Source organism: Camelus dromedarius, unplaced genomic scaffold (assembly GCF_036321535.1).
Source record: "Camelus dromedarius isolate mCamDro1 unplaced genomic scaffold, mCamDro1.pat HAP1_SCAFFOLD_29, whole genome shotgun sequence".
In the NCBI taxonomy this organism is placed as follows: domain Eukaryota; kingdom Metazoa; phylum Chordata; class Mammalia; order Artiodactyla; family Camelidae; genus Camelus; species Camelus dromedarius.
Genome location: NW_026989784.1, coordinates 617,089 through 645,009, shown reverse-complemented (window position 1 = coordinate 645,009; position 27,921 = coordinate 617,089).

Below are 27,921 nucleotides of genomic sequence, written 5' to 3'. Positions count from 1 at the left end.
TATTGATGTTCCTGAAATTTTCACTGTAAAACCGAGTTGGAACTAGTACCTCCACTTATATATGTATGGAGTGGAGTTTGAAACTGAAAAGAATCTTTGTGTTCCCAACAACCTAGTGAAGGACGGCTTTCACACACACTTATCTCTCAGAACTTAGCATGTGGAGAGACGTTTGTTCACCTAGCACCAAGGGAATTGTTTGCAGGAGTAACTTTTACTCTGATTTCTCAGTCTATTTCCTAGTGCCGGTTTGAATTTCCTGCAGTTCTCACTGTAAAACAGTGTTGGAGCGAGTACCTCCACCTATATATGTATGGAGTGGAGTTTGCAACTGAAAATAAACATTGTGTTCACAACAAGCTAGGTGAAGGACGGCTTTCACACACACTTATCTCTCAGAAATGATTATTTGGAGAGACGTTCGTTCACCTAGCACCAAGGGATCGGGTTGCAGGAGAAAATTTTACTCTGGTTTCTCAGTCTGTTTCCTAGTGCCGGTTTGAAATTCCTGCAGTTTTCACTGTAAAACCGAGTTGGAGCTAGTACCTTCCCGTATATATATATGGTTAGGAGTTTGCAACTGGAAAGAAACTTTGTGTTCCCAAAAAGCTAGGTGAAGGACGGCTTTCACACACACATATCTCTCAGAACAGACCATGTGGAGAGACGTTTGTTCATCTAGCACCAAGTGAACTGGTTGCAGGAGAAACTTTTACTCTGGTTTCTCAGTCTGTTTCCTAGTACCGGTTTGAAGTGCCTGCAGTTTTCACTGTAAAACAGATTTGGAGCTAGTACCTCCCCCTGTATATGCATGGAGTGGTGTTTGCAACTGAAAATAATCATTGTGTTCCCAACAAGCTATGTGAAGGACGGCTTTCACACACACTTATCCCTCAACACTGAGCATGTGGAGAGACGTTCTTTCATCTAGCACCAAGGTAACGAGTTGCAGGAGAAATTTTACTCTGGTTTCTCAGTCTATTTCCTAGTGCCGTCTTGATGTTCCTGCAGTTTTCACTGTAAAACTGAGTTGGAGCTAGTACCACCCCCTATATATGTATGGAGTGGAGTTTCCAACTGAAAAAAAACTTTGTGTTCCCAACAAGCTAGGTGAAGGACGGCTTTCAAACACACTTATCTCTCAGATCTGAGCATGTGGAGAGAAGTTCGTTCGTCTAGCACCAAGGGAAAAGTACACAGGAGAAAATTTTGCTCTGGTTTCTCAGTCTGTTTCCTATTGCCGTTTTGATGTTCCTGCATTTTTCACTGTAAAAAGGATTGGAGCTAGTACCTCCCCCTATATATCTACGGAGTGGAGTTTGCTACTGAAAAGAAACTTTGTGTTCCCAACAAGCTAGGTGAAGGACGGCTTTCATACACAATTATATCTCAGAAATGAGCATGTGTAGAACGTTCGTTCATCTAGCACCAAGGGAACGTGTTGCAGGGGAAACATTTACTCTGGTTTCTCAGTCTGTTTCCTAGTGCCGGTTTGAAGTTCCTGCAGTTTTCACTGGAAAACAGATTTGGACCAAGTACCTCCCCATATATATGTATGGAGTGAATTTTGCAACTGAAAAGAAACTTTGTGTTCCCAACAAGCTAGGTGAAGGACGGCTTTCACACACAATTATCTCTCAGAACTGAGTATGTGGAGAGACTTTTGTTCACCTAGCACTTCGGGAACGGGTTACAGGAGAATCTTTACTCTGTTTTCTCAGTCTGTTTCCTAGTGCCGTTTTGAATTTCCTGCAGTTTTCACTGTAAAACCGAGTTGGAATTAGTACTTTCCCCTATATATTCAAGGAGTGGTGTTTGCAACTGAAAATAAGCATTGTGTTCCCAACAAGCTAAGTGAAGGACGGATTTCACACACACTTATCTCTCAGAACTGAGCATGTGGAGACACGTTCGTTCATCTAGCACCAAGGGAACGGGTTGCAGGAGAAACTTTTACTCCGGATTCTCAGTCTGTTTCCTATTGCCGGTTTGATGTTCCTGCATTTTTCACTGTAAAAAGGAGTTGGAGCTAGTACCTCCCCCTATATATGTAAGGAGTGGAGTTTGCTACTGAAAAGAAACTTTGTGTTCCCAACAAGCTAGGTGAAGGACGGTTTTCATACACACTTATATCTCAGAAATGAGCATGTGTAGAATGTTCGTTCATCTAGCACCAAGGGAACGTGTTGCAGGGGAAACATTTACTCTGGTTTCTCAGTCTGTTTCCTAGTGCCGGTTTGAAGTTCCTGCAGTTTTCACTGGAAAACAGAGTTGGACCTAGTACCTCCCCATATATATATATGGATTGGAGTTTGCAACTGAAAAGTAACTTTGTGTTCCCATCAAGCTAGGTGAAGGACGGCTTTCACACACACATATCTCTCAGAACTGAGCATGTGGAGAGAAGTTCGTTCATCTAGCACCAAGGGAAAAGGATACAGGAGAAACTTTTACTCTGGTTTCTCAGTCTGTTTAGTAGTGCCGGTTTGAAGTTCCTGCAGTTTTCACTGGAAAACCGAGTTGGAGCTACTACCTCCCCATATATATGTATGGAGTGGAGTTTGCAACTTAAAAGAAACTTTGTGTTCCCAACAAGCTAGGTGAAGGACGGCGTTCACACACACTTATCTCTGAGAACTAAGCATGTGGAGAGACGTTCGTTCTTCTAGCACCAAGGGAACGGGTTGCAGGAAAAACTTTTACTCTGGTTTCTCAATCTGTTTCCTAGTGCCGGTTTTATGTTCCTGCAATTTTCACTGTAAAACAGAGTTGGAGCTTGTACCTCCCCATATATATGTATGGAGTGGTGTTTGCAACTGAAAAGAAACTTTGTGTTCCCAACTTCCTAGTTGAAGGACGGGTTTCACACACAATTATCTCTCAGAACTGGGCATGTGGAGATACGTTCGTTCATCTAGCACCATGGGAACGGGTTGCAGGAGAAACTTTTACTCTGGTTTCTCAGTATGTTTCCTAGTGCCGGTTTGAGTTTCCTGCAGTTCTCTCTGTAAAACCGAGTTGGATTTAGAACCTTCCCCTATATATTCAAGGAGTGGTGTTTGCAACTGAACATAAGCATTGTGTTCCCTACAAGCTATGTGAAGGACGGCTTTCACACACAACTATATCTCACAACTGAGCATGTGGAGAGACGTTCGTTCATCTAGCACCAAGGGAACGGGTTGCAGGAGAAACTTTTTCTCTGGTTTCTCAGTCTGTTTCCTAGTGCCGTTTTGAAGATCCTGCATTTTTCACTGTAAAACTGAGTTGGAGCTAGTACATCTCCCTATATATGTATGGAGTGGAGTTTGCAACTGAAAATAAACATTTTGTTCCCTACAAGCTAGGTAAAGGACGGCTTTCACACATTCTTATCTCTCAGAACAGACCATGTGGAGAGACGTTTGTTCATCTAGCACCAAGTGAACTGGTTGCAGGAGAAACTTTTACTCTGGTTTCTCAGTCTGTTTCCTAGTGCCGGTTTGAAGTGCCTGCAGTTTTCACTGTAAAACTGATTTGGAGCTAGTACCTCCCCCTGTATATGCATGGAGTGGTGTTTGCAACTTAAAATAATCATTGTGTTCCCAACAAGCTATGTGAAGTACGGCTTTCACACACACTTATCCCTCAACACTGAGCATGTGGAGAGACGTTCTTTCATCTAGCACCAAGGTAACGAGTTGCAGGAGAAATTTTACTCTGGTTTCTCAGTCTATTTCCTAGTGCCGTCTTGATGTTCCTGCAGTTTTCACTGTAAAACTGAGTTGGAGCTAGTACCACCCCCTATATATGTATGGATTGGAGTTTCCAACTGAAAACAAACTTTGTGTTCCCAACAAGCTAGGTGAAGGACGGCTTTCAAACACACTTATCTCTCAGATCTGAGCATGTGGAGAGAAGTTCGTTCATCTAGCACCAAGGGAAAAGTACACAGGAGAAACTTTTGCTCTGGTTTCTCAGTCTGTTTCCTATTGCCGTTTTGATGTTCCTGCATTTTTCACTGTAAAAAGGAGTTGGAGCTAGTACCACCCCCTATATATCTACGGAGTGGAGTTTGCTACTGGAAAGAAACTTTGTGTTCCCAACAAGCTAGGTGAAGGACGGCTTTCATACACACTAATATCTCAGAAATGAGCATGTGTAGAACGTTCGTTCATCTAGCACCAAGGGAACGTGTTGCAGGGGAAACATTTACTCTGGTTTCTCAGTCTGTTTCCTAGTGCCGGTTTGAAGTTCCTGCAGTTTTCACTGGAAAACAGATTTGGACCTAGTACCTCCCCATATATATGTATGGAGTGAATTTTGCAACTGAAAAGAAACTTTGTGTTCCCAACAAGCTAGGTGAAGGACGGCTTTCACACACAATTATCTCTCAGAACTGAGTATGTGGAGAGAATTTTGTTCACCTAGCACCTCGGGAACGGGTAACAGGAGAATCTTTTACTCTGTTTTCTCAGTCTGTTTCCTAGTGCCGTTTTGAATTTCCTGCAGTTTTCACTGTAAAACCGAGTTGGATTTAGTACTTTCCCCTATATATTCAAGGAGTGGTGTTTGCAACTGAAAAAAACATTGTGTTCCCAACAAGCTATGTGAAGGACGGATTTCACACACACTTATCTCTCAGAACTGAGCATGTGGAGACACGTTCGTTCATCTAGCACCAAGGGAACGGGTTGCAGGAGAAACTTTTACTCTGGATTCTCAGTCTGTTTCCTATTGCCGGTTTGATGTTCCTGCATTTTTCACTGTAAAAAGGAGTTGGAGCTTGTACCTCCCCCTATATATGTAAGGAGTGGAGTTTGCTACTGAAAAGAAACTTTGTGTTCCCAACAAGCTAGGTGAAGGACGGTTTTCATACACACTTATATCTCAGAAATGAGCATGTGTAGAATGTTCGTTCATCTAGCACCAAGGGAACGTGTTGCAGGGGAAACATTTACTCTGGTTTCTCAGTCTGTTTCCTAGTGCCGGTTTGAAGTTCCTGCAGTTTTCACTGGAAAACAGAGTTGGACCTAGTACCTCCCCATATATATATATGGATTGGAGCTTGCAACTGAAAAGTAACTTTGTGTTCCCATCAAGCTAGGTGAAGGACGGCTTTCACACACACATATCTCTCAGAACTTAGCATGTGGAGAGAAGTTCGTTCATCTATCACCAAGGGAAAAGGATACAGGAGAAACTTTTACTCTGGTTTCTCAGTCTGTTTAGTAGTGCCGGTTTGAAGTTCCTGCAGTTTTCACTGGAAAACCGAGTTGGAGCTACTACCTCCCCATATATATGTATGGAGTGGAGTTTGCAACTTAAAAGAAACTTTGTGTTCCGAACAAGCTAGGTGAAGGACGGCGTTCACACACACTTATCTCTGAGAACTAAGCATGTGGAGAGACGTTCATTCTTCTAGCACCAAGGGAACGGGTTGCAGGAAAAACTTTTACTCTGGTTTCTCAATCTGTTTCCTAGTGCCGGTTTTATGTTCCTGCAATTTTCACAGTAAAACAGAGTTGGAGCTTGTACCTCCCCATATATATGTATGGAGTGGTGTTTGCAACTGAAAAGAAACTTTGTGTTTCCAACTTCCTAGTTGAAGGACGGGTTTCACACACAATTATCTCTCAGAACTGGGCATGTGGAGATACGTTCGTTCATCTAGCATCATGGGAACGGGTTGCAGGAGAAACTTTTACTCTGGTTTCTCAGTATGTTTCCTAGTGCCGGTTTGAGTTTCCTGCAGTTCTCTCTGTAAAACCGAGTTGGATTTAGAACCTTCCCCTATATATTCAAGGAGTGGTGTTTGCAACTGAACATAAGCATTGTGTTCCCTACAAGCTATGTGAAGGAAGGCTTTCACACACACTTATCTCTCAGAACTGAGCATGTGGAGAGACGTTCGTTAATCTAGCACCAAGGGAACGGGTTGCAGGAAAAACTATTACTCTGGTTTCTCAGTCTGTATCCTAGTGCCGGTTTGAAGTTCCTGCAGTTTTCACTGTAAAACCGAGTTGGAGCTAGTACCTCCCCCTATATATGTATGGAGCGGAGTTTGCAACTGAAAAGAAACTTTGTTTTCCCAACAAGCTTGGTGAAGGGCGGCTTTCACACACAATTATCTCTCAGAACTGAGCATGTGGAGACACGATCGTTCATCTACCACAAAGTGAACGGATTGCAGGAGAAACTTTTACTCTGGGTCTCAGTCAGTTTCCTAGTGCCGGTTTGATGTTCCTGCAGTTTTCACTGTAAAACCGATTTGGAGCTTTTACCTCCCATATTTATGTATGGAGTGGAGTTAGCAACTGAAAAGAAACTTTGTGTTCCCAACAATCTACTTGAAGGACGGCTTTCATACACACTTATCTCTCAGAAATGAACATGTGGAGAAATTTCGTTCATCTAGCACCAAGGGAACGGTTTGCAAGACAAACTTTTACTATGGTTTCTCAGTCAGTTTACTAGTGCCGGGTTGAAGGTCCTGCATTTTTTACTGAAAATCCGAGTTGGAGCTCCTACCTCCCCATATATATTTATGGAGTGGAGTTTGCATCTGAAAACAAACTTTGTGTTCCCAACAAGCTAGGTGAAAGATGGCTTTCAAACACACTTATCTCTCAGAACTGAGCATGTGGTGAGACGTTCGTTCATCTAGCAAAAAGGGAACGGTTTGCAGGAGAAACTTTTACTCTGGTTTCTCAGTCTGTTTCCTAGTGCCGGTTTCATGTTCCTGCAGTTTTCACCGTAAAACCGAGTTGGAGCTAGTACCTCCCCATATATATGTATGGAGTGGAGTTTGCAACTGAAAAGAAACTTTCTGTTCCCAACAAACTAGGTGAAGGACGGCTTTCACACACACTTATCTCTCAGAACTGAGCATGTGGAGAGACGTTCGTTCAGCTAGCACAAAGGGAACGGTATGCAGGAGAAACTATTACACTGGTTTCTCAATCTGTTTCCTAGTGCTCATTTGAAGTTCCTGCAGTTTTCACATTAAAACCGAGTTGGAGCTTGTACCTACCCTTATATATGTATGCAGTGGAGTTTGTAACTGAAAAGAAACTTTGTGTTCCCAACAAACTTGTTGAAGGACGGCTTTCACACACAATTATCTCTCAGAACTGAGCATGTGTAGACACGTTCGTTCATCTAGCACAAAAGGAACGGATTGCAGGAGAAACTTTTACTCTGGTTTCTCAGTCTGTTTCCTAGTGCCGGTTTGAAGTTCCTGCAGTTTTCACTGGAAAAACGAGTTGAAGCTAGTACCTCCCCTATATATGTATGGATTGTAGTTTGCAACTGAAAAGTAACTTTGTGTTCCCAACAAGCTAGGTGAAGGACGGCTTTCACACACACATATCTCTCAGAACTGAGCATGTGGAGAGAAGTTCGTTCATCTAACACCAAGGGAAAAGTATAGAGGAGAAACTTTTACTCTGGTTTCTCAGTCTGTTTAGTAGTGCCGGTTTGAATATCCTGCAGTTTTCACTGTAAAACCGAGTTGGAGCTTGTACCTCCCCATATATATGTATGGAGTGGAGTTTGCAACTGAAAAGGAACTTTGTGTTCCCAACATTCTAGGTGAAGGACGGCTTTCACACACACTTATCTCTCAGAAATGGGCATGTGGAGAGACGTTCGTTCATCTAGCACCATGGGAACGGGTTGCAGGAAAATCTTTTACTCTGGTTTCTCAGTCTGTTTCCTAGTGCCGGTTTGAGTTTCCTGCAGTTTTCTCTGTAAAACCGAGTTGGATTTAGTACCTTCCCCTATATATTCAAGGAGTGGAGTTAGCAACTGAAAATAAGCATTGTGTTCCCAAAAGCTATGTGAAGTACGGCTTTCACACACACATATCTCTCAGAACTGAGCAATGGGAGAGACGTTCGTTCATCTATCACCAAGGGAACGGGTTACAGGAAAAACTTTTATTCTGGTTTCTCAGTCTGTTTCCTAGTGCCGGTTTGAAGTTCCTGCAGTTTTCACTGTAAAACCGTGTTGGAACTAGTGCCTCCCCCTATATATGTATGGAGCGGAGTTTGCAACTGAAAAGAAACTATGTGTTCCCAACAAGCTTGGTGAAGGACGGCTTTCACACACACTTATCACTCAGAACTGGGCATGTGGAGAGAAGTTCTTTCACCTAGCACCAAGGAAACGGGTTGCAGGAGAAACTTTTACTCTGGTTTCTCAGTCTGTTTCCTAGTGCCGTTTTGAAGATCCTGCATTTTTCACTGTAAAACTGAGTTGGAGCTAGTACATCTCCCTATATATGTATGGAGTGGAGTTTGCAACTGAAAATAAACATTTTGTTCCCTACAAGCTAGGTAAAGGGCGGCTTTCACACATTCTTATCTCTCAGAAAAGACCATGTGGAGAGACGTTCGTTCATCTAGCACCAAGTGAACGGGTTGCAGGGGAAATTTTACTCTGGAATCTCAGTCTTTTTCCTAGTGCCAGTTTGAATTTCCTGCAGTTTTCACTGTAAAACAGATTTGGATCTAGTAACTCCCCATATACATGTATGGAGTGGACTTTGCAACTGAAAAGAAACTTTATGTTCCCAACAAGCTAGGTGAAGGACGGCTTTCACTCACACTTATCTCACAGAACTGAGCATGTGGAGAGACGTTCGTTCACCTTGCACCAGGGGAACGTGTTGCAGGAGAAACTTTTACTCTGGTTTCTCAGTCTGTTTCCTAGTGCCGGTTTGAAGTTCCTGCAGTTTTCACTGTAAAACCGATCTGGAGCTAGTACAACCCGATATATATGTATGGAGTGGAGTTTGCAACTGAAAAGAAACTTTGTGTTCCCAAAAACATAGGTGAAGTGCTGCTTTCAAACACACTTATCTCTCAGAACTGAGCATGTGGGGAGACGTTCGTTCACCTAGCAACAAGTGAACAGGATGCAGGAGAAACTGTTACTCTGGTTTCTCAGTATGATTCCTAGTGCCGGTTTGAAGTTCCTGCAGTTTTCTCTCTAAAACCGAGTTGGAGCTAGTACCTCACCCTAAATATGTATGGATTGGAGTTTGCAACTGAAAAGATACTTTGTGTTCCCAACAAGCTAGGTGAAGGACGGCTTTCACACACACTTATCTCTCAGAACTGAGCATGTGGAGAGACTTTCTTTCATCTAGCACCAAGGGAAAGGGATGCAGGGAAAATTTTACTCTGGTTTCTCAGTCTGTTTCCTAGTGCCGGTTTGAATTTTCTCCAGTTTTCACTGTAAAACCGATTTGGAGCTACTAACTCCCATATATATGTATGGAGTGGACTTTGCAATTGAAAAGAAACTTTGTGTTCCCAACAAGCTAGGTGAAGGACGGCTTTCACTCACACTTATCTCTCAGAACTGAGCATGTGGAGAGACGTTCTTTCCCCTTGCACCAAGGGAAAGTGTTGCAGGAGAAACTTTTACTCTGGTTTCTCAATCTGTTTCCTAATGCCGTTTTGAAGTTCCTGCAGTTTTCACTGCCAAACCGAGTTGGAGCTTGTACCTCCCTATATATATTTATGGAGTGGAGTTTGCAACCGAAAAGAAACTCTGTGTTCCCAAAAAGCTAGGTGAAGGACGGCTTTCACACACAATTATATCTCAGAACTGAGGATGTGGAGAGACGTTCGTTCATCTAGCACCAAGGGAACGGGTTGCAAGAGAAACTTTTACTCTGGTTTCTCAGTCTGTTTCCAAGTGCCGGTTTGAAGTTCCTGCAGTTTTCACTGTAAAACCGAGTTGGAGCTAGTACCTCCCCTTATATATTTATGGAGTGGAGTTTGCAACTGAAAAGAAACTCTGTGTTCCCAACAAGCTAGGTGAAGGACAGCTTTCACACATACTTATCTCTCAGAACTGAGCATGTGGGGAGACGTTCGTTCATCTAGCACCAAGTGAACGGTATGCAGGAGAAACTGTTACTGTGGTTTCTCAGTATGATACCTAGTGCCGTTTTGTAGTTCCTGCAGTTTTCACTGTAAAACAGAGTTGGAGCTAGTTCCTCACCCTATATATGTATGGAGTGGAGTTTTCAACTGAAAATTAACATTTTGTTCCCAACAGCTAGGTGAAGTACGGCTTCCACACACACTTATCTCTCAGAACTGAGCATGTGGTGAGACGTTCGTTCATCTACCACCAAGGGAACGGGTTGCAGCACAAACTTTTACTCTGGTTTTTCAGTCTGTATCCTAGTGCCGGTTTGATGTTCCTGAAGTTTTCACTGTAAAAATGAGTTGGAGCTACTACCTCCCCATATATATTTATGGAGGGGAGTTTGCAACTGAAAAGAAACTTAGTATTCCCAAATATCTAGGTGAATGACGGCTTTCACACACAATTATCTCTCAGAACTGAGCATGTGGGGAGACGTTCGTTCATCTAGCTCCAAGGGAACGGGTTGCAGGAGAAACTTTTACTCTGGTTTCTCAGTCTGATTCCTAGTGCCGGTTTGAAGTTCCTGCAGTTTTCACTGTAAAGCCGAGTTGGAGCTAGTACATCCCCATATATATGTATGGAGAGGTTTTTGCAACTGAAAAGAAACTCTGTGTTCCCAACAAGCTAGTGAAGTACTTCTTTCACACACACTTATATCTCAGATCTGTGCATGTGGAGAGACGTTCGTTCATCTAGCACCAAGGGAACGAGTTGCAGGAGAAACAATTACCCTGGTTTCTCAGTGTGTTTCCTAGTGCCGGTTTGAAGTTCCTGCAGCTTTCACTGTAAAACCGATTTGGAGCTAGTACCTCCCCATATATATGTATGGAGTGGAGTTTGCAACTGAAAAGAAACTTTGTGTTCCCAACAAGCTAGGTTAAGGACGGCTTTCACACACACTTATCTCTCAAAACTGAGCATGTGGAGAGACGTTCGTTCATCTTGCACCAAGGAACGGGTTGCAGGAGAAACTTTTACTCTGGTTTCTCAGTCTGTTTCCTAGTGCCGGTTTGAAGTTCCTGAAGTTTTCACTGTAAAACCGAGTTGGAGCTAGTCCCTAACCATATACATGTATGGAGTGGAGTTTGCAACTGAAAAGAAACTCTGTGTTCCCAACAAGCTAGGTGAAGGACGGCTTTCACACACACTTATCTCTCAGAACTGAGCATGTGGAGAGACGTTCGTTCATCTTGCACCAAGGAACTGGTTGCAGGAGAAACTTTTACTCTGGTTTCTCAGTCTGTTTCCTAGTGACGGTTTGAAGTCCCTGCAGTTTTCACTGTAAAACCGAGTTGGAGCTAGTACCTCCCCATACATATTTATGGAGTGGAGTTTGCCACTGAAAAGAAACTTTGTGTTCCCAACAAGATAGGTGAAGAACGGCATTCACACACACTTATCTCTCAGATCTGAGCATGTGGGGAGACTTTCGTTCATCTAGCACCAAGGGAACGGATTGCAGGAGAAATTTTACTCTGGTTTCTCAGTCTGTTTCCTAGTGCCGGTTTGATATTCCTGCAGCTTTCACTGTAAAACCGAGTTGGAGCTAGTATTTCCCCATATATATGTATGGAGTGGAGTTGGCAACTGAAGAGAAACTTTGTGTTCCCAAAAATCTATGTGAAGTACGGCTTTCACACACACTTATCTCTCAGAACTGAGCATGTGGAGAGACGATCGTTCATCTAGCACCAAGGGAACGGGTTGCAGTAGAAACTTTTACTATGGTTTCTCAGTCTATTTTTTGTGCCGGTATGAAGTTCCTTCAGTTTTCACTGTAAAACCGAGTTGGAGCTTGTACCTCCCCATATATATGTATGGAGTGGAGTTTGCAACTGAAAAGAAACTTTGTGTTCCCAACAATCTAGGTGAAAGACGGCTTTCACACACACTTATCTCTCAGAACTGAGCATGTGGGGAAACGTTCGTTCATCTAGCACCAAGGGAACGGGTTGCAGGAGAAACTTTTACTCTGGTTTCTCAGTCTGTTTCCTAGTGCCGGTTTGAAGTTCCTGCAGTTTTCACTGTAAAACCGAGTTGGAGCTAGTACCTCCCCATATATATGTATGGAGTGGAGTTTGCAACTGAAAAGAAACTTTGTGTTCCCAGAAATCTATGTGAAGGACGGCTTTCACACACACTTATCTCTCAGAACTGAGCATGTGGAGAGACGTTCATTCATCTAACACCAAGGGAACGAGTTGCAGGTGAAACTTTTACTCTGGTTTCTCAGTGTGTTTCCTAGTGCCGGTTTGAAGTTCCTACAGCTTTCACTGTAAAACCGAGTTGGAGCTAGTACTTCACATATATATGTATGGAGTGGAGTTTGCAACTGAAGTGAAACTTTGTGTTCCCAACAAGCTAGGTGAAGGACGGCTTTCACACACACTTATCTCTCAGAACTGAGCATGTGGAGAGACGTTCGTTCATCTAGCAACAAGGGAACGGGTTGCAGGGGAAACTTTTACTCTGGTTTCTCAGTCAATTTCCTAGTGCTGGTTTGAAGTTCCTGCAGTTTTCACTATAAAACTTAGTTGGAGCTAGTACATACCCATAAATATGTATGGATTGGAGTTTGCAACTAAAAGAAACTACATGTTCCCAACAATCTAGGTGAAGTACGACTTTCACACACACTTATCTCTCATAACGGAGCATGTGGAGGGACGTTCGTTCATCTAGCACCAATGGAACGGGTTGCAGGTGAAAATTTGCTCTGGTTTCTCAGTCTGTTTCCTAGTGCCGGTTTGAAGTTCCTGCAGCTTTCACTGTAAAACCGAGTTGGAGCTAGTACTTCCCCATATATATGTATGGAGTGGGGTTTGCAACTGAAGAGAAACTTTGTGTTCCCAACAAGCTAGGTGAAGGACGGATTTCACACACACTTATCTCTCAGAACTGAGCATGTGGAGAGACGTTCGTTCATCTAGCACCAAGGGAACGGGTTGCAGGAGAAACTTTTACTCTGGTTTCTCAGTCTATTTCTTGTGCCGGTATGAAGTTCCTTCACTTTTCACTGTAAAACAGAGTTGGAGCTAGTACCTCCCCATATATATGTATGGAGTGGAGTTTGCAACTGAAAAGAAACTTTGTGTTCCCAACAATCTAGGTGAAATACGGCTTTCACACACACTTATCTCTCAGAACTGAGCATGTGGGGAGACGTTCGTTCATCTAGCAACAAGGGAAAGGTTGGCAGGAGAAACTTTTACTCTGGTTTCTCAGTCTGTTTCCTAGTGCTGGTTTGAAGTTCCTGAAATTTTCACTGTAAAGCCGAGTTGGAGCTAGTACATCCCCATATATATATATGGAGAGGATTTTGCAACTGAAAAGAAACTCTGTGTTCCCAACAAGCTAGTGAAGGACTTCTTTCACACACACTTATCTCTCAGAAATGAGCATGTGGAAAGACGTTCGTTCATCTAGCACCCAGGGAACGGGATGCAGGGAAACATTTACTCTGGTTTCTCAGTCTTTTTCCTAGTGCCGGTTTGAAGTTCCTGCGGTTTTCACTTTAAAACCGAGTTGGAGCTATTACCTCCCCATATATATATATGGATTGGAGTTTGCAAGTCAAAAGAAACTTTGTTTTCCCAACAAGCTAGGTAAAGGACGGCTTTCACACACACTTATCTCTCATAAATGAGCATGAGGAGAGACGTTCTTTCATCTAGCACCAAGGGAACGGGATGCAGGGAAACTTACACTCTGGTTTCTCATTCTGTTTCCTAGTGCCGGTTTGATGTTATTGCAGTTTTCACTGTAAAACAGAGTTGGAGCTAGTACCTTCCCATATATACGTATGGAGTGGAGTTTGCAACTGAAAAGAAACTTTGTGTTCCAAACAAGCTAGTTGAATGACGGCTTTCACACACACTTATATCTCAGATCTGTGCATGTGGAGAGATGTTCGTTCATCTAGCACCAAGGGAACGAGTTGCAGGAGAAACAATTACCCTGGTTTCTCAGTGTGTTTCCTAGTGCCGGTATGAAGTTCCTGCAGCTTTCACTGTAAAACCGATTTGGAGCTAGTACCTCCCCATATATATGTATGGAGTGGAGTTTGCAACTGAAAAGAAACATTGTGTTCCCAACAAGCTATGTTAAGGACGGCTTTCACACACACTTATCTCTCAGAACTGAGCATGTGGAGAGACGTTCGTTCATCTTGCACCAAGGAACGGGTTGCAGGAGAAACTTTTACTCTGGTTTCTCAGTCTGTTTCCTAGTACCAGTTTGAAGTTCCTGCAGTTTTCACTGTAAAATCGAGTTGGAGCTAGTCCCTAACCATATACATGTAAGGAGTGGAGTTTGCAACTGAAAAGAAACTCTGTGTTCCCAACAAGCTAGGTGAAGGACGGCTTTCACACACACTTATCTCTCAGAACTGAGCATGTGGAGAGACGTTCGTTCATCTTGCACCAAGGAACGGGTTGCAGGAGAAACTTTTACTCTGGTTTCTCAGTCTGTTTCCTAGTGACTGTTTGAAGTTCCTGCAGTTTTCACTGTAAAACCGAGTTGGAGCTAGTACCTCCCCATACATATTTATGGAGTGGAGTTTGCCACTGAAAAGAAACTTTGTGTTCCCAACAAGATAGGTGAAGGACGGATTTCACACACACTTATCTCTCAGAACTGAGCATGTGGAGAGACGATCGTTCATCTAGGACCAAGGGAACGGGTTGCAGGAGAAATTTTTACTATGGTTTCTCAGTCTATTTTTTGTGCCGGTATGAAGTTCCTTCAGTTTTCACTGTAAAACCGAGTTGGAGCTTGTACCTCCCCATATATATGTATGGAGTGGAGTTTGCAACTGAAAAGAAACTTTGTGTTCCCAACAATCTAGGTGAAAGACGGCTTTCACACACACTTATCTCTCAGAACTGAGCATGTGGGGAGACGTTCGTTCATCTAGCTCCAAGGGAACGGGTTGCAGGAGAAACTTTTATTCTGGTTTCTCAGTCTGATTCCTAGTGCTGGTTTGAAGTTCCTGCAGTTTTCACTGTAAAACCGAGTTGGAGCTAGTACATCCCCTTATATATGTATGGAGTGGATTTTGCAACTGAAAAGAAACTCTGTGTTCCCAACAAGCTAGTGAAGGACGTCTTTCACACACACTTATCTCTCAGAACTGAGCATATCGAGCGACGTTCGTTCATCTAGCACCAAGGGAACGGGTTGCAGGAGAAACTTTTACTCTGGTTTCTCAGTCAGTTTCCTAGTGCCGGTTTCAAGTTCCTGCAGTTTTCACTGTAAAACCGATTTGGAGCTAGTACCTCCCCATATATATGTATGGAGTGGAGTTTGCAACTGAAAAGAAACTTTGTGTTCCCAGAAATCTATGTGAAGGACGGCTTTCACACACACTTATCTCTCAGAACTGAGCATGTGGAGAGACGTTCATTCATCTAACACCAAGGGAACGAGTTGCAGGTGAAACTTTTACTCTGGTTTCTCAGTCTGTTTCCTAGTGCCGGTTTGAAGTTCCTACAGCTTTCACTGTAAAACCGAGTTGGAGCTAGTACTTCACATATATATGTATGGAGTGGAGTTTGCAACTGAAGTGAAACTTTGTGTTCCCAACAAGCTAGGTGAAGGACGGCTTTCACACACACTTATCTCTCAGAACTGAGCATGTGGAGAGACGTTCGTTCATCTAGCAACAAGGGAACGGGTTGCAGGGGAAACTTTTACTCTGGTTTCTCAGGCAATTTCCTAGTGCTGGTTTGAAGTTCCTGCAGTTTTCCCTATAAAACTTAGTTGGAGCTAGTACATACCCATAAATATGTATGGATTGGAGTATGCAACTAAAGAAACTACATGTTCCCAACAATCTGGTGAAGTACGACTTTCACACACACTTATTTCTCATAACTGAGCATGTGGAGGGACGTTCGTTCATCTAGCACCAATGGAACGGGTTGCAGGTGAAAATTTTACTCTGGTTTCTCAGTCTGTTTCCTAGTGCCGGTTTGAAGTTCCTGCATCTTTCACTGTAAAACCGAGTTGGAGCTAGTACTTCCCCATATATATGTATGGAGTGGGGTTTGCAACTGAAGAGAAACTTTGTGTTCCCAACAAGCTAGGTGAAGGACGGCTTTCACACGCACTTATCCCTCAGAACTGAGCATGTGGAGAGACGTTCGTTCATCTAGCACCAAGGGAAAGGGTTGCAGGAGAAACTTTTACTCTGGTTTCTCCGTCTATTTCATGTACCGGTATGATGTTCCTTCAGTTTTCACTGTAAAACCGAGTTGGAGCAAGTACCTCCCCATATATATGTATGGAGTGGAGTTTGCAACTGAAAAGAAACTTTGTGTTCCCAAAAATCTAGGTGAAAGACGGCTTTCACACACACTTATCTCTCAGAACTGAGCATGTGGGGAGACGTTCGTTCATCTAGCAACAAGGGAACGGTTTGCAGGAGAAACTTTTACTCTGGTTTCTCAGTCTGTTTCCTAGTGCTGGTTTGAAGTTCCTGCAGTTTTCACTATAAAACTTAGTTGGAGCTAGTACATCCCCATAAATATGTATGGATTGGAGTTTGCAACTAAAAGAAACTACATGTTCCCAACAATCTAGGTGAAGAACGACTTTCACACACACTTATCTCTCATAACTGAGCATGTGGAGAGACGTTCGTTCATCTAGCACCAAGGGAACGGGATGCAGGGAAACTTTTACTCTGGTTTCTCAGTCTGTTTCCTAGTGCCGGTTTGAAGTTATTGCAGATTTCACTGTAAAACCGAGTTGGAGCCAGTACATTCCCATATATTTGTATGGAGTGGGGTTTGCAACTGAAAAGAAACTTTGTGTTCCCAACAACCTAGGTGAAGGACTGCTTTCACACACACATATATCTCAGAACTGAGCATGTGGGGAGAAACTCGTTCACATAGCACCAAGGGAAAGGGTTGCAGCAGAAACTTGTACTCTGGTTTCTCAGTCTGTTTCCTAGTGCCGGTTTGAAGTTCCTGCATTTTTCACTGTAAAACTGAGTTGGAGCTAGTACCTCACCATATATATGTATGGAGTGGAGTTTGCAACTGAAAAGAATCTTTGTGTTCTCAACAAGCTAGGTGAAGGACGGCTTTCACACACACTTATCTCTCAGAAATGAGCATGTGGAGAGACGTTCGTTCATCTAGCAACAAGGGAACGGGTTGCAGGGGAAACTTTTACTCTGGTTTCTCAGTCCATTTCCTAGTGCTGGTTTGAAGTTCCTGCAGTTTTCACTATAAAACTTAGTTGGAGCTAGTACATACCCTTAAATATGTATGGATTGGAGTTTGCAACTAAAAGAAACTACATGTTCCCAACAATCTAGGTGAAGTACGACTTTCACACACACTTATCTCTCATAACTGAGCATGTGGAGGGAAGTTCGTTCATCTAGCACCAATGGAACGGGTTGCAGGTGAAAATTTTACTCTGGTTTCTCAGTCTGTTTCCTAGTGCCGGTTTGAAGTTCCTGCAGCTTTAACTGTAAAACCGAGTTGGAGCTAGTACATTCCCATATATGTGTATGGAGTGGGGTTTGCAACTGAAAAGAAACTTTGTGTTCCCAACAACCTAGGTGAAGGACTGCTTTCACACACACATATATCTCAGAACTGAGCATGTGGGGAGAAACTCGTTCACATAGCACCAGGGAAAGGGTTGCAGCAGAAACTTTTACTCTGGTTTCTCAGTCTGTTTCCTAGTGCCGGTTTGAAGTTCCTGCATTTTTCACTGTAAAACTGAGTTGGAGCTAGTACCTCACCATATATATGTATGGAGTGGAGTTTGCAACTGAAAAGAATCTTTGTGTTCCCAACAAGCTAGGTGAAGGACGGCTTTCACACACACTTATATCTCAGAAATGAGCATGTGGAGAGACGTTCGTTCATCTAGCAACAAGGGAACGGGTTGCAGGGGAAACTTTTACTCTGGTTTCTCAGTCCATTTCCTAGTGCTGGTTTGAAGTTCCTGCAGTTTTCACTATAAAACTTAGTTGGAGCTAGTACATACCCTTAAATATGTATGGATTGGAGTTTGCAACTAAAAGAAACTACATGTTCCCAACAATCTAGGTGAAGTACGACTTTCACACACACTTATCTCTCATAACTGAGCATGTGGAGGGAAGTTCGTTCATCTAGCACCAAGGGAACGGGTTGCAGGAGAAATTTTACTCTGGTTTCTCAGTCTGTTTCCTAGTGCCGGTTTGATATTCCTGCAGCTTTCACTGTAAAACCGAGTTGGAGCTAGTATTTCCCCATATATATGTATGGAGTGGAGTTGGCAACTGAAGAGAAACTTTGTGTTCCCAAAAATCTATGTGAAGTACGGCTTTCACACACACGTATCTCTCAGAACTGAGCATGTGGAGAGACGATCGTTCATCTAGCACCAAGGGAACGGGTTGCAGGAGAAACTTTTACTATGGTTTCTCAGTCTATTTTTTGTGCCGGTATGAAGTTCCTTCAGTTTTCACTGTAAAACCGAGTTGGAGCTTGTACCTCCCCATATATATGTATGGAGTGGAGTTTGCAACTGAAAAGAAACTTTGTGTTCCCAACAATCTAGGTGAAAGACGGCTTTCACACACACTTATCTCTCAGAACTGAGCATGTGGGGAAACGTTCGTTCATCTAGCTCCAAGGGAACGGTTTGCAGGAGAAACTTTTACTCTGGTTTCTCAGTCTGATTCCTAGCGCTGGTTTGAAGTTCCTGCAGTTTTCACTGTAAAACCGAGTTGGAGCTAGTACATCCCCTTATATATGTATGGAGTGGATTTTGCAATTGAAAAGAAACTCTGTGTTCCCAACAAGCTAGTGAAGGACGTCTTTCACACACACTTATCTCTCAGAACTGAGCATGTGGAGCGACGTTCGTTCATCTAGCACCAAGGGAACGGGTTGCAGGAGAAACTTTTACTCTGGTTTCTCAGTCTGTTTCCTAGTGCCGGTTTGAAGTTCCTGCAGTTTTCACTGTAAAACCGAGTTGGAGCTAGTACCTCCCCATATATATGTATGGAGTGGAGTTTGCAACTGAAGTGAAACTTTGTGTTCCCAACAATCTAGGTGAAGGACGGCTTTCACACACACTTATCTCTCAGAACTGAGCATGTGGAGAGACGTTCGTTCATCTAGCAACAAGGGAACGGGTTGCAGGGGAAACTTTTACTGTGGTTTCTAAGTCTATTTCCTAGTGCTGGTTTGAAGTTCCTGCAGTTTTCACTATAAAACTTAGTTGGAGCTAGTACATACCCATAAATATGTATGGATTGGAGTTTGCAACTAAAAGAAACTACATGTTCCCAACAATCTAGGTGAAGTACGACTTTCACACACACTTATCTCTCATAACTGAGCATGTGGAGGGACGTTCGTTCATCTAGCACCAATGGAACGGGTTGCAGGTGAAAATTTTACTCTGGTTTCTCAGTCTGTTTCCTAGTGCCGGTTTGAAGTTCCTGCAGCTTTCACTGTAAAACCGAGTTGGAGCTAGTACTTCCCCATATATATGTATGGAGTGGGGTTTGCAACTGAAGAGAAACTTTGTGTTCCCAACAAGCTAGGTGAAGGACGGATTTCACACACACTTATCTCTCAGAACTGAGCATGTGGAGAGACGTTCGTTCATCTAGCACCAATGGAACGGGTTGCAGGAGAAACTTTTACTCTGGTTTCTCAGTCTATTTCTTGTGCCGGTATGAAGTTCCTTCAGTTTTCACTGTAAAACAGAGTTGGAGCTAGTACCTCCCCATATATATGTATGGAGTGGAGTTTGCAACTGAAAAGAAACTTTGTGTTCCCAACAACCTAGGTGAAAGACGGCTTTCACACACACTTATCTCTCAGAACTGAGCATGTGGGGAGACTTTCGTTCATCTAGCAACAAGGGAAAGGTTGGCAGGAGAAACTTTTACTCTGGTTTCTCAGTCTGTTTCCTAGTGCTGGTTTGAAGTTCCTGAAGTTTTCACTGTAAAGCCGAGTTGGAGCTAGTACATCCCCATATATATATATGGAGAGGATTTTGCAACTGAAAAGAAACTCTGTGTTCCCAACAAGCTAGTGAAGGACTTCTTTCACACACACTTATCTCTCAGAAATGAGCATGTGGAAAGACGTTCGTTCATCTAGCACCCAGGGAACGGGATGCAGGGAAACATTTACTCTGGTTTCTCAGTCTTTTTCCTAGTGCCGGTTTGAAGTTCCTGCGGTTTTCACTTTAAAACCGAGTTGGAGCTATTACCTCCCCATATATATATATGGATTGGAGTTTGCAAGTCAAAAGAAACTTTGTTTTCCCAACAAGCTAGGTAAAGGACGGCTTTCACACACACTTATCTCTCATAAATGAGCATGAGGAGAGACGTTCTTTCATCTAGCACCAAGGGAACGGGATGCAGGGAAACTTACACTCTGGTTTCTCATTCTGTTTCCTAGTGCCGGTTTGATGTTATTGCAGTTTTCACTGTAAAACAGAGTTGGAGCTAGTACCTTCCCATATATACGTATGGAGTGGAGTTTGCAACTGAAAAGAAACTTTGTGTTCCAAACAAGCTAGTTGAAGGACGGCTTTCACACACACTTATATCTCAGATCTGTGCATGTGGAGAGATGTTCGTTCATCTAGCACCAAGGGAACGAGATGCAGGAGAAACAATTACCCTGGTTTCTCAGTGTGTTTCCTAGTGCCGGTATGAAGTTCCTGCAGCTTTCACTGTAAAACCGATTTGGAGCTAGTACCTCCCCATATATATGTATGGAGTGGGGTTTGCAACTGAAAAGAAACTTTGTGTTCCCAACAAGCTATGTTAAGGACGGCTTTCACACACACTTATCTCTCAGAACTGAGCATGTGGAGAGACGTTCGTTCATCTTGCACCAAGGAACGGGTTGCAGGAGAAACTTTTACTCCGGTTTCTCAGTCTGTTTCCTAGTGCCGGTTTGAAGTTCCTGCAGTTTTCACTGTAAAATCGAGTTGGAGCTAGTCCCTAACCATATACATGTATGGAGTGGAGTTTGCAACTGAAAAGAAACTCTGTGTTCCCAACAAGCTAGGTGAAGGACGGCTTTCACACACACTTATCTCTCAGAACTGAGCATGTGGAGAGACGTTCGTTCATCTTGCACCAAGGAACGGGTTGCAGGAGAAACTTTTACTCTGGTTTCTCAGTCTGTTTCCTAGTGACTCTTTGAAGTTCCTGCAGTTTTCACTGTAAAACCGAGTTGGAGCTAGTACCTCCCCATACATATTTATGGAGTGGAGTTTGCCACTGAAAAGAAACTTTGTGTTCCCAACAAGATAGGTGAAGAACGGCATTCACACACACTTATCTCTCAGATCTGAGCATGTGGGGAGACGTTCGTTCATCTAGCACCAACGGAACGGTTTACAGGGAAACTTTTACTCTGGTTTCTCAGTCTGTTTCTTAGTTCCGGTTTGATATTCCTGCAGTTTTCACTGTAAAACCGTCTTGGACCTAGTACCTGCCCATATATATGTATGGATTGTAGTTTGCAAGTGAAAACAATCTTTGTGTTCCCAACAAGATAGGTGAAGGACGGATTTCACACACATTTATCTCTCAGAACTGAGCATGTGGAGAGACGTTCGTTCACATAGCACTAAGGGAACGGGTTGCAGGAGAAACTTTTACTCTGGTTTCTCATTCTGTTTCCTAGTGCCGGTTTGAAGTTCCTGCATTTTTCACTGTAAAACCGATTTGGAGCTAGTACTTCCCCATATATATGTATGGAGTGGAGTTTGCATCTGAAAAGACACTCTGTGTTTCCAAAAACATAGGTGAAGTACGGCTTTCACACACACTTTTATCTCAGAACTGAGCATGTGGAGCGACGTTCATTCATCTAGCACCAAGGGATCCGGTTGCAGGAGAAACTTTTACTCTGGTTTCTCAGTCTGTTTCCTAGTGCCGGTTTGAAGTTCCTGCAGTTTTCACTGTAAAACCGAGTTGGAGCTAGTACCTCACCATATATTTGTATGGAGTGGAGTTTGCTACTGAAAAGAAACTTTCTGTTCCCAGAAATCTATGTGAAGGACGGCTTTCACACACACATATCTCTCAGAACTGAGCATGTGGAGAGACGTTCGTTCATCTAGCACCAAGGGAACGAGTTGCAGGTGAAACTTTTACTCTGGATTCTCAGTCTGTTTCCTAGTGCCGGTTTCAAGTTCCTGCAGCTTTCACTGTAAAACCGAGTTGGAGCTAGTATTTCCCTATATATATGTATGGAGTGGAGTTTGCAACTGAAGAGAAACTTTGTGTTCCCAAAAATCTATGTGAAGTACGGCTTTCACACACACTTATCTCTCAGAACTGAGCATGTGGAGAGACGATCGTTCATCTAGGACCAAGGGAACGGGTTGCAGGAGAAACTTTTACTATGGTTTCTCAGTCTATTTTTTGTGCCGGTATGAAGTTCCTTCAGTTTTCACTGTAAAACCGAGTTGGAGCTTGTACCTCCCCATATATATGTATGGAGTGGAGTTTGCAACTGAAAAGAAACTTTGTGTTCCCAACAATCTAGGTGAAAGACGGCTTTCACACACACTTATCTCTCAGAACTGAGCATGTGGGGAAACGTTCGTTCATCTAGCTCCAAGGGAACGGGTTGCAGGAGAAACTTTTACTCTGGTTTCTCAGTCTGATTCCTAGTGCTGGTTTGAAGTTCCTGCAGTTTTCACTGTAAAACCGAGTTGGAGCTAGTACATCCCCTTATATATGTATGGAGTGGATATTGCAAATGAAAAGAAACTCTGTGTTCCCAACAAGCTAGTGAAGGACGTCTTTCACACACACTTATCTCTCAGAACTGAGCATGTGGAGCGACGTTCGTTCATCTAGCACCAAGGGAACGGGTTGCAGGAGAAACTTTTACTCTGGTTTCTCAGTCTGTTTCCTAGTGCCGGTTTGAAGTTCCTGCATTTTTCACTGTAAAACCGATTTGGAGCTAGTACTTCCCCATATATATGTATGGAGTGGAGTTTGCATCTGAAAAGAAACTCTGTGTTTCCAAAAACATAGGTGAAGTACGGCTTTCACACACACATTTATCTCAGAACTGAGCATGTGGAGCGACGTTCATTCATCTAGCACCAAGGGAACGGGTTGCAGGAGAAACTTTTACTCTTGTTTCTCAGTCTGTTTCCTAGTGCCGGTTTGAAGTTCCTGCAGAATTCACTGTAAAACCGAGTTGGAGCTAGTACCTCACCATATATTTGTAAGGAGTGGAGTTTGCTACTGAAAAGAAACTTTCTGTTCCCAGAAATCTATGTGAAGGACGGCTTTCACACACACTTATCTCTCAGAACTGAGCATGTGGAGAGACGTTCGTTCATCTAGCACCAAGGGAACGAGTTGCAGGTGAAACTTTTACTCTGGATTCTCAGTCTGTTTCCTAGTGCCGGTTTCAAGTTCCTGCAGCTTTCACTGTAAAACCGAGTTGGAGCTAGTATTTCCCCATATATATGTATGGAGTGGAGTTTGCAACTGAAGAGAAACTTTGTGTTCCCAAAAATCTATGTGAAGTACGGCTTTCACACACACTTATCTCTCAGAACTGAGCATGTGGAGAGACGATCGTTCATCTAGGACCAAGGGAACGGGTTGCAGGAGAAACTTTTACTATGGTTTCTCAGTCTATTTTTTGTGCCGGTATGAAGTTCCTTCAGTTTTCACTGTAAAACCGAGTTGGAGCTTGTACCTCCCCATATATATGTATGGAGTGGAGTTTGCAACTGAAAAGAAACTTTGTGTTCCCAACAATCTAGGTGAAAGACGGCTTCCACACACACTTATCTCTCAGAACTGAGCATGTGGGGAAACGTTCGTTCATTTAGCTCCAAGGGAACGGGTTGCAGGAGAAACTTTTACTCTGGTTTCTCAGTCTGATTCCTAGTGCTGGTTTGAAGTTCCTGCAGTTTTCACTGTAAAACCGAGTTGGAGCTAGTACATCCCCTTATATATGTATGGAGTGGATTTTGCAACTGAAAAGAAACTCTGTGTTCCCAACAAGCTAGTGAAGGACGTCTTTCACACACACTTATCTCTCAGAACTGAGCATGTGGACCGACGTTCGTTCATCTAGCACCAAGGGAACGGGTTGCAGGAGAAACTTTTACTCTGGTTTCTCAGTCTGTTTCCTAGTGCCGGTTTGATGTTCCAGCAGTTTTCACTGTAAAACCGAGTTGGAGCAAGTACCTCCCCATATATATGTATGGAGTGGAGTTTGCAACTGAAAAGAAACTTTGTGTTCCCAACAAGCTAGGTGAAGGACGGCTTTCACACACACTTATCCCTCAGAACTGAGCATGTGGGGAGACGTTCGTTCATCTAGCACCAAGGGAACGGGTTGCAGGAGAAACTTTTACTCTGGTTTCTCAGTCTATTTCATGTGCCGGTATGAAGTTCCTTCAGTTTTCACTGTAAAACCGAGTTGGAGCAAGTACCTCCCCATATATATGTATGGAGTGGAGTTTGCAACTGAAAAGAAACTTTGTGTTCCCAAAAATCTAGGTGAAAGGCGGCTTTCACACACACTTATCTCTCAGAACTTAGCATGTGGGGAGACGTTCGTTCATCTAGCAACAAGGGAACGGTTTGCAGGAGAAACTTTTACTCTGGTTTCTCAGTCTGTTTCCTAGTGCTGGTTTGAAGTTCCTGCAGTTTTCACTATAAAACTTAGTTGGAGCTAGTACATCCCCATAAATATGTATGGATTGGAGTTTGCAACTAAAAGAAACTACGTGTTCCCAACAATCTAGGTGAAGAACGACTTTCACACACACTTATCTCTCATAACTGAGCATGTGGAGAGACGTTCGTTCATCTAGCACCAAGGGAACGGGATGCAGGGAAACTTTTACTCTGGTTTCTCAGTCTGTTTCCTAGTGCCGGTTTGAAGTTATTGCAGATTTCACTGTAAAACCGAGTTGGAGCTAGTACATTCCCATATATGTGTATTTAGTGGGGTTTGCAACTGGAAAGAAACTTTGTGTTCCCAACAACCTAGGTGAAGGACTGCTTTCACACACACATTTATCTCAGAACTGAGCATGTGGGGAGACTCTCGTTCACATTTCACCAAGGGAAAGGGTTGCAGCAGTAACTTTTACTCTGGTTTCTCAGTCTGTTTCCTAGTGCCGGTTTGAAGTTCCTGCATTTTTCACTGTAAAACTGAGTTGGAGCTAGTACCTCACCATATATATGTATGGAGTGGAGTTTGCAACTGAAAAGAAACTTTGTGTTCCCAACAATCTAGTTGAAGTACGGCTTTCACACACACTTATCTCTCAGAACTGAGCATGTAGAGAGACGTTCGTTCATCTAGCACCAAGGGAACGGGATGCAGGGAAACTTTTACTCTGTTTTCTCAGTCTGTTTCTTAGAGCCGGTTTGAAGGTATTGCAGTTTTCACTGTAAAATCGAGTTGAAGCTAGTACCTCCCCATATATATGTATGGAGAGGAGTTTGAAATAGAAAAGGAAATTTGTGTTCCCAACAAGCTAGGTGAAGTACGGCTTTCACACACACTTATCACTGAGAACTGAGCATGTGGAGAGACGTTCGTTCACCTAGCACCAAGGGAACGGGTTGCAGGAGAAACTTTTACTCTGTTTTCTCAGTCTGTTTCTTACAGCCGGTTTGAAGGTATTGCAGTTTTCACTGTAAAACCGAGTTGGAGCTTGTACATCCCCATATATACGTATGGAGTGGAATTTGCAACTGAAAAGAATCTTGTTTCACAACAAGATATGTGAAGGGTGGCTTTAAAAAACTTATCTCTCAGGATTGAGCATGTGGAGAGACATTCGTTCACCTAGCACCAAGGGAATGGTTTGCAGGAGAAACTATTACTCTAGTTTCTCAGTCTATTTCCTAGTGACGTTTTGAAGTTCCTGCAGTTTTCACTATAAAACCGTCTTGGAGATAGTACCTACCCATATATATGTATGGAGTGGAGTTTGCAAGTGAAAACAAACTTTGTGTTCCCAACAAGATAGGTGAAGGACGGTTTTCACACACACATATATCTCAGAACTGAGCATGTGGAGAGACGTTCGTTCATCTAGCACCAATGGAACGGGATGCAGGAGAAACTTTTACTCTGGTTTCTCAGTCTGTTTCCTAGTGCTGGTTTGAAATTCCTGCAGTTTTCACTGTAAAATCGATTTGGAGCTAGTAGCTCTCCCTATATATATATGGAGTGGATTTTGCAACTGAAATTAATCATTTTGTTCCCAACAAGCTAGGTGAATGTCGGCTTTCACACACACTTATCTCTCAGAACAGACCATGTGGAGAGACGTTCGTTCATCTAGCACCAAGGGAACGGTTTTCAGGAGAAACTTTTACTCTGGTTTCTCAGTCTGTTTCCTAGTGCCGGTTTGAAGTTCCTGCAGTTTTCACTGTAAAACAGATTTGGGGCTAGTACCTCCCCATATATATGTATGGAGTGGAGTATGCAACTGAAAAGAATCTTTGTGTTCCCAACAAGGTATGTGAAGGACGGCTTTCATACACACTTATCTCTCAGAAATGAGCATGTGGAGAGACGTTCGTTCATCTAGCACCAAGGGAAAAAGATACAGGAGAAACTTTTACTCTGGTTTCTCAGTCTGTTTCCTAGTGCCGGTTTGAAGTTCCTGCAGTTTGCACTGGAAAACCGAGTTGGAGCTACTACCTACCCATATATATGTATGGAGTGGAGTTTGCAACTGAAAAGAAAATTTGTGTTCCCAACAAGCTAGGTGAAGGACGGCTTTCACACACACTTATATCTGAGAACTGATCATGTGGAAAGAAGTTCGTTCTTCTAGCACCAACTGAACGGGTTGCTGGAGAAACTTTTACTCTGGTTTCTCAGTCTGTTTCATAGTGCCTGTTTGAATTTCCTGCAGTTTTCACTGTAAAAGAGAGTTGGAGCTTGTACCTCCCCATATATATGTATGGAGTGGAGTTTGCAACTGAAAAGAAACTTTGTGTTCCCAACATTCTAGGTGAAGGACGGCTTTCACACACACTTATCTCTCAGAACTGGGCATGTGGAGAGAAGTTCTTTCATCTAGCACCATGGGAACGTGTTGCAGGAGAATCTTATAATCTGGTTTCTCAGTCTGTTTCCTAGAGCCGGTTTTAAATTCTTGCAGTTTTCTCTGTAAAACCGAGTTGGATTTAGTTCCTTCCCCTATATATTCAAGGAGTGGAGTTTGCAACTGAAAATAAGCATTGTGTTCCCAACAATCTATGTGAAGGACGTCATTCACACACACTTATCTCTAAGAACTGAGCATGTGGAGAGACGTTCGTTCATCTAGCACCAAGGGAACGGGTTGCAGGAGAAACTTTTACTCTGGTTTCTCAGTCTGTTTCCTAGTGCCGGTTTGAAGTTCCTGCAGTTTTCACTATAAAACTTAGTTGGAGCTAGTTCTTCCCCATAAATATGTATGGATTGGAGTTTGCAACTAAAAGAAACTATGTGTTCCCAACAATCTAGGTGAAGTACGACTTTCACACACACATATCTCTCATAAATGAGCATGTGGAGAGACGTTCGTTCATCTAGCACCAAAGGAACGGGATGCAGGGAAACTTTTACTCTGGTTTCTCAGTCTGTTTCCTAGTGCCGGTTTGAAATTATTGCAATTTTCACTGTAAAACCGTGTTGGAGCTAGTACCTCCCCATATATATGTATGGAGTGGAGTTTGCAACTGAAAAGAAACTTTGTGTTCCCAACAAGCTAGGTGAAGGACGGCTTTCACACACACATTTCTCTCAGAACTGAGCATGTGGAGAGACGTTCGTTCACCTAGCAACAAGGGAACTGGTTGCAAGAGAAACTTTTACACTGGTTTCTCAGTCTGTTTCCTAGTTCCGGTTTGAAGTTCCTGCAGTTTGCACTGGAAAATCGAGTTGGAGCTACTACCTACCCATATATATGTATGGAGTGGAGTTTGCAACTGAAAAGAAAATTTTTGTT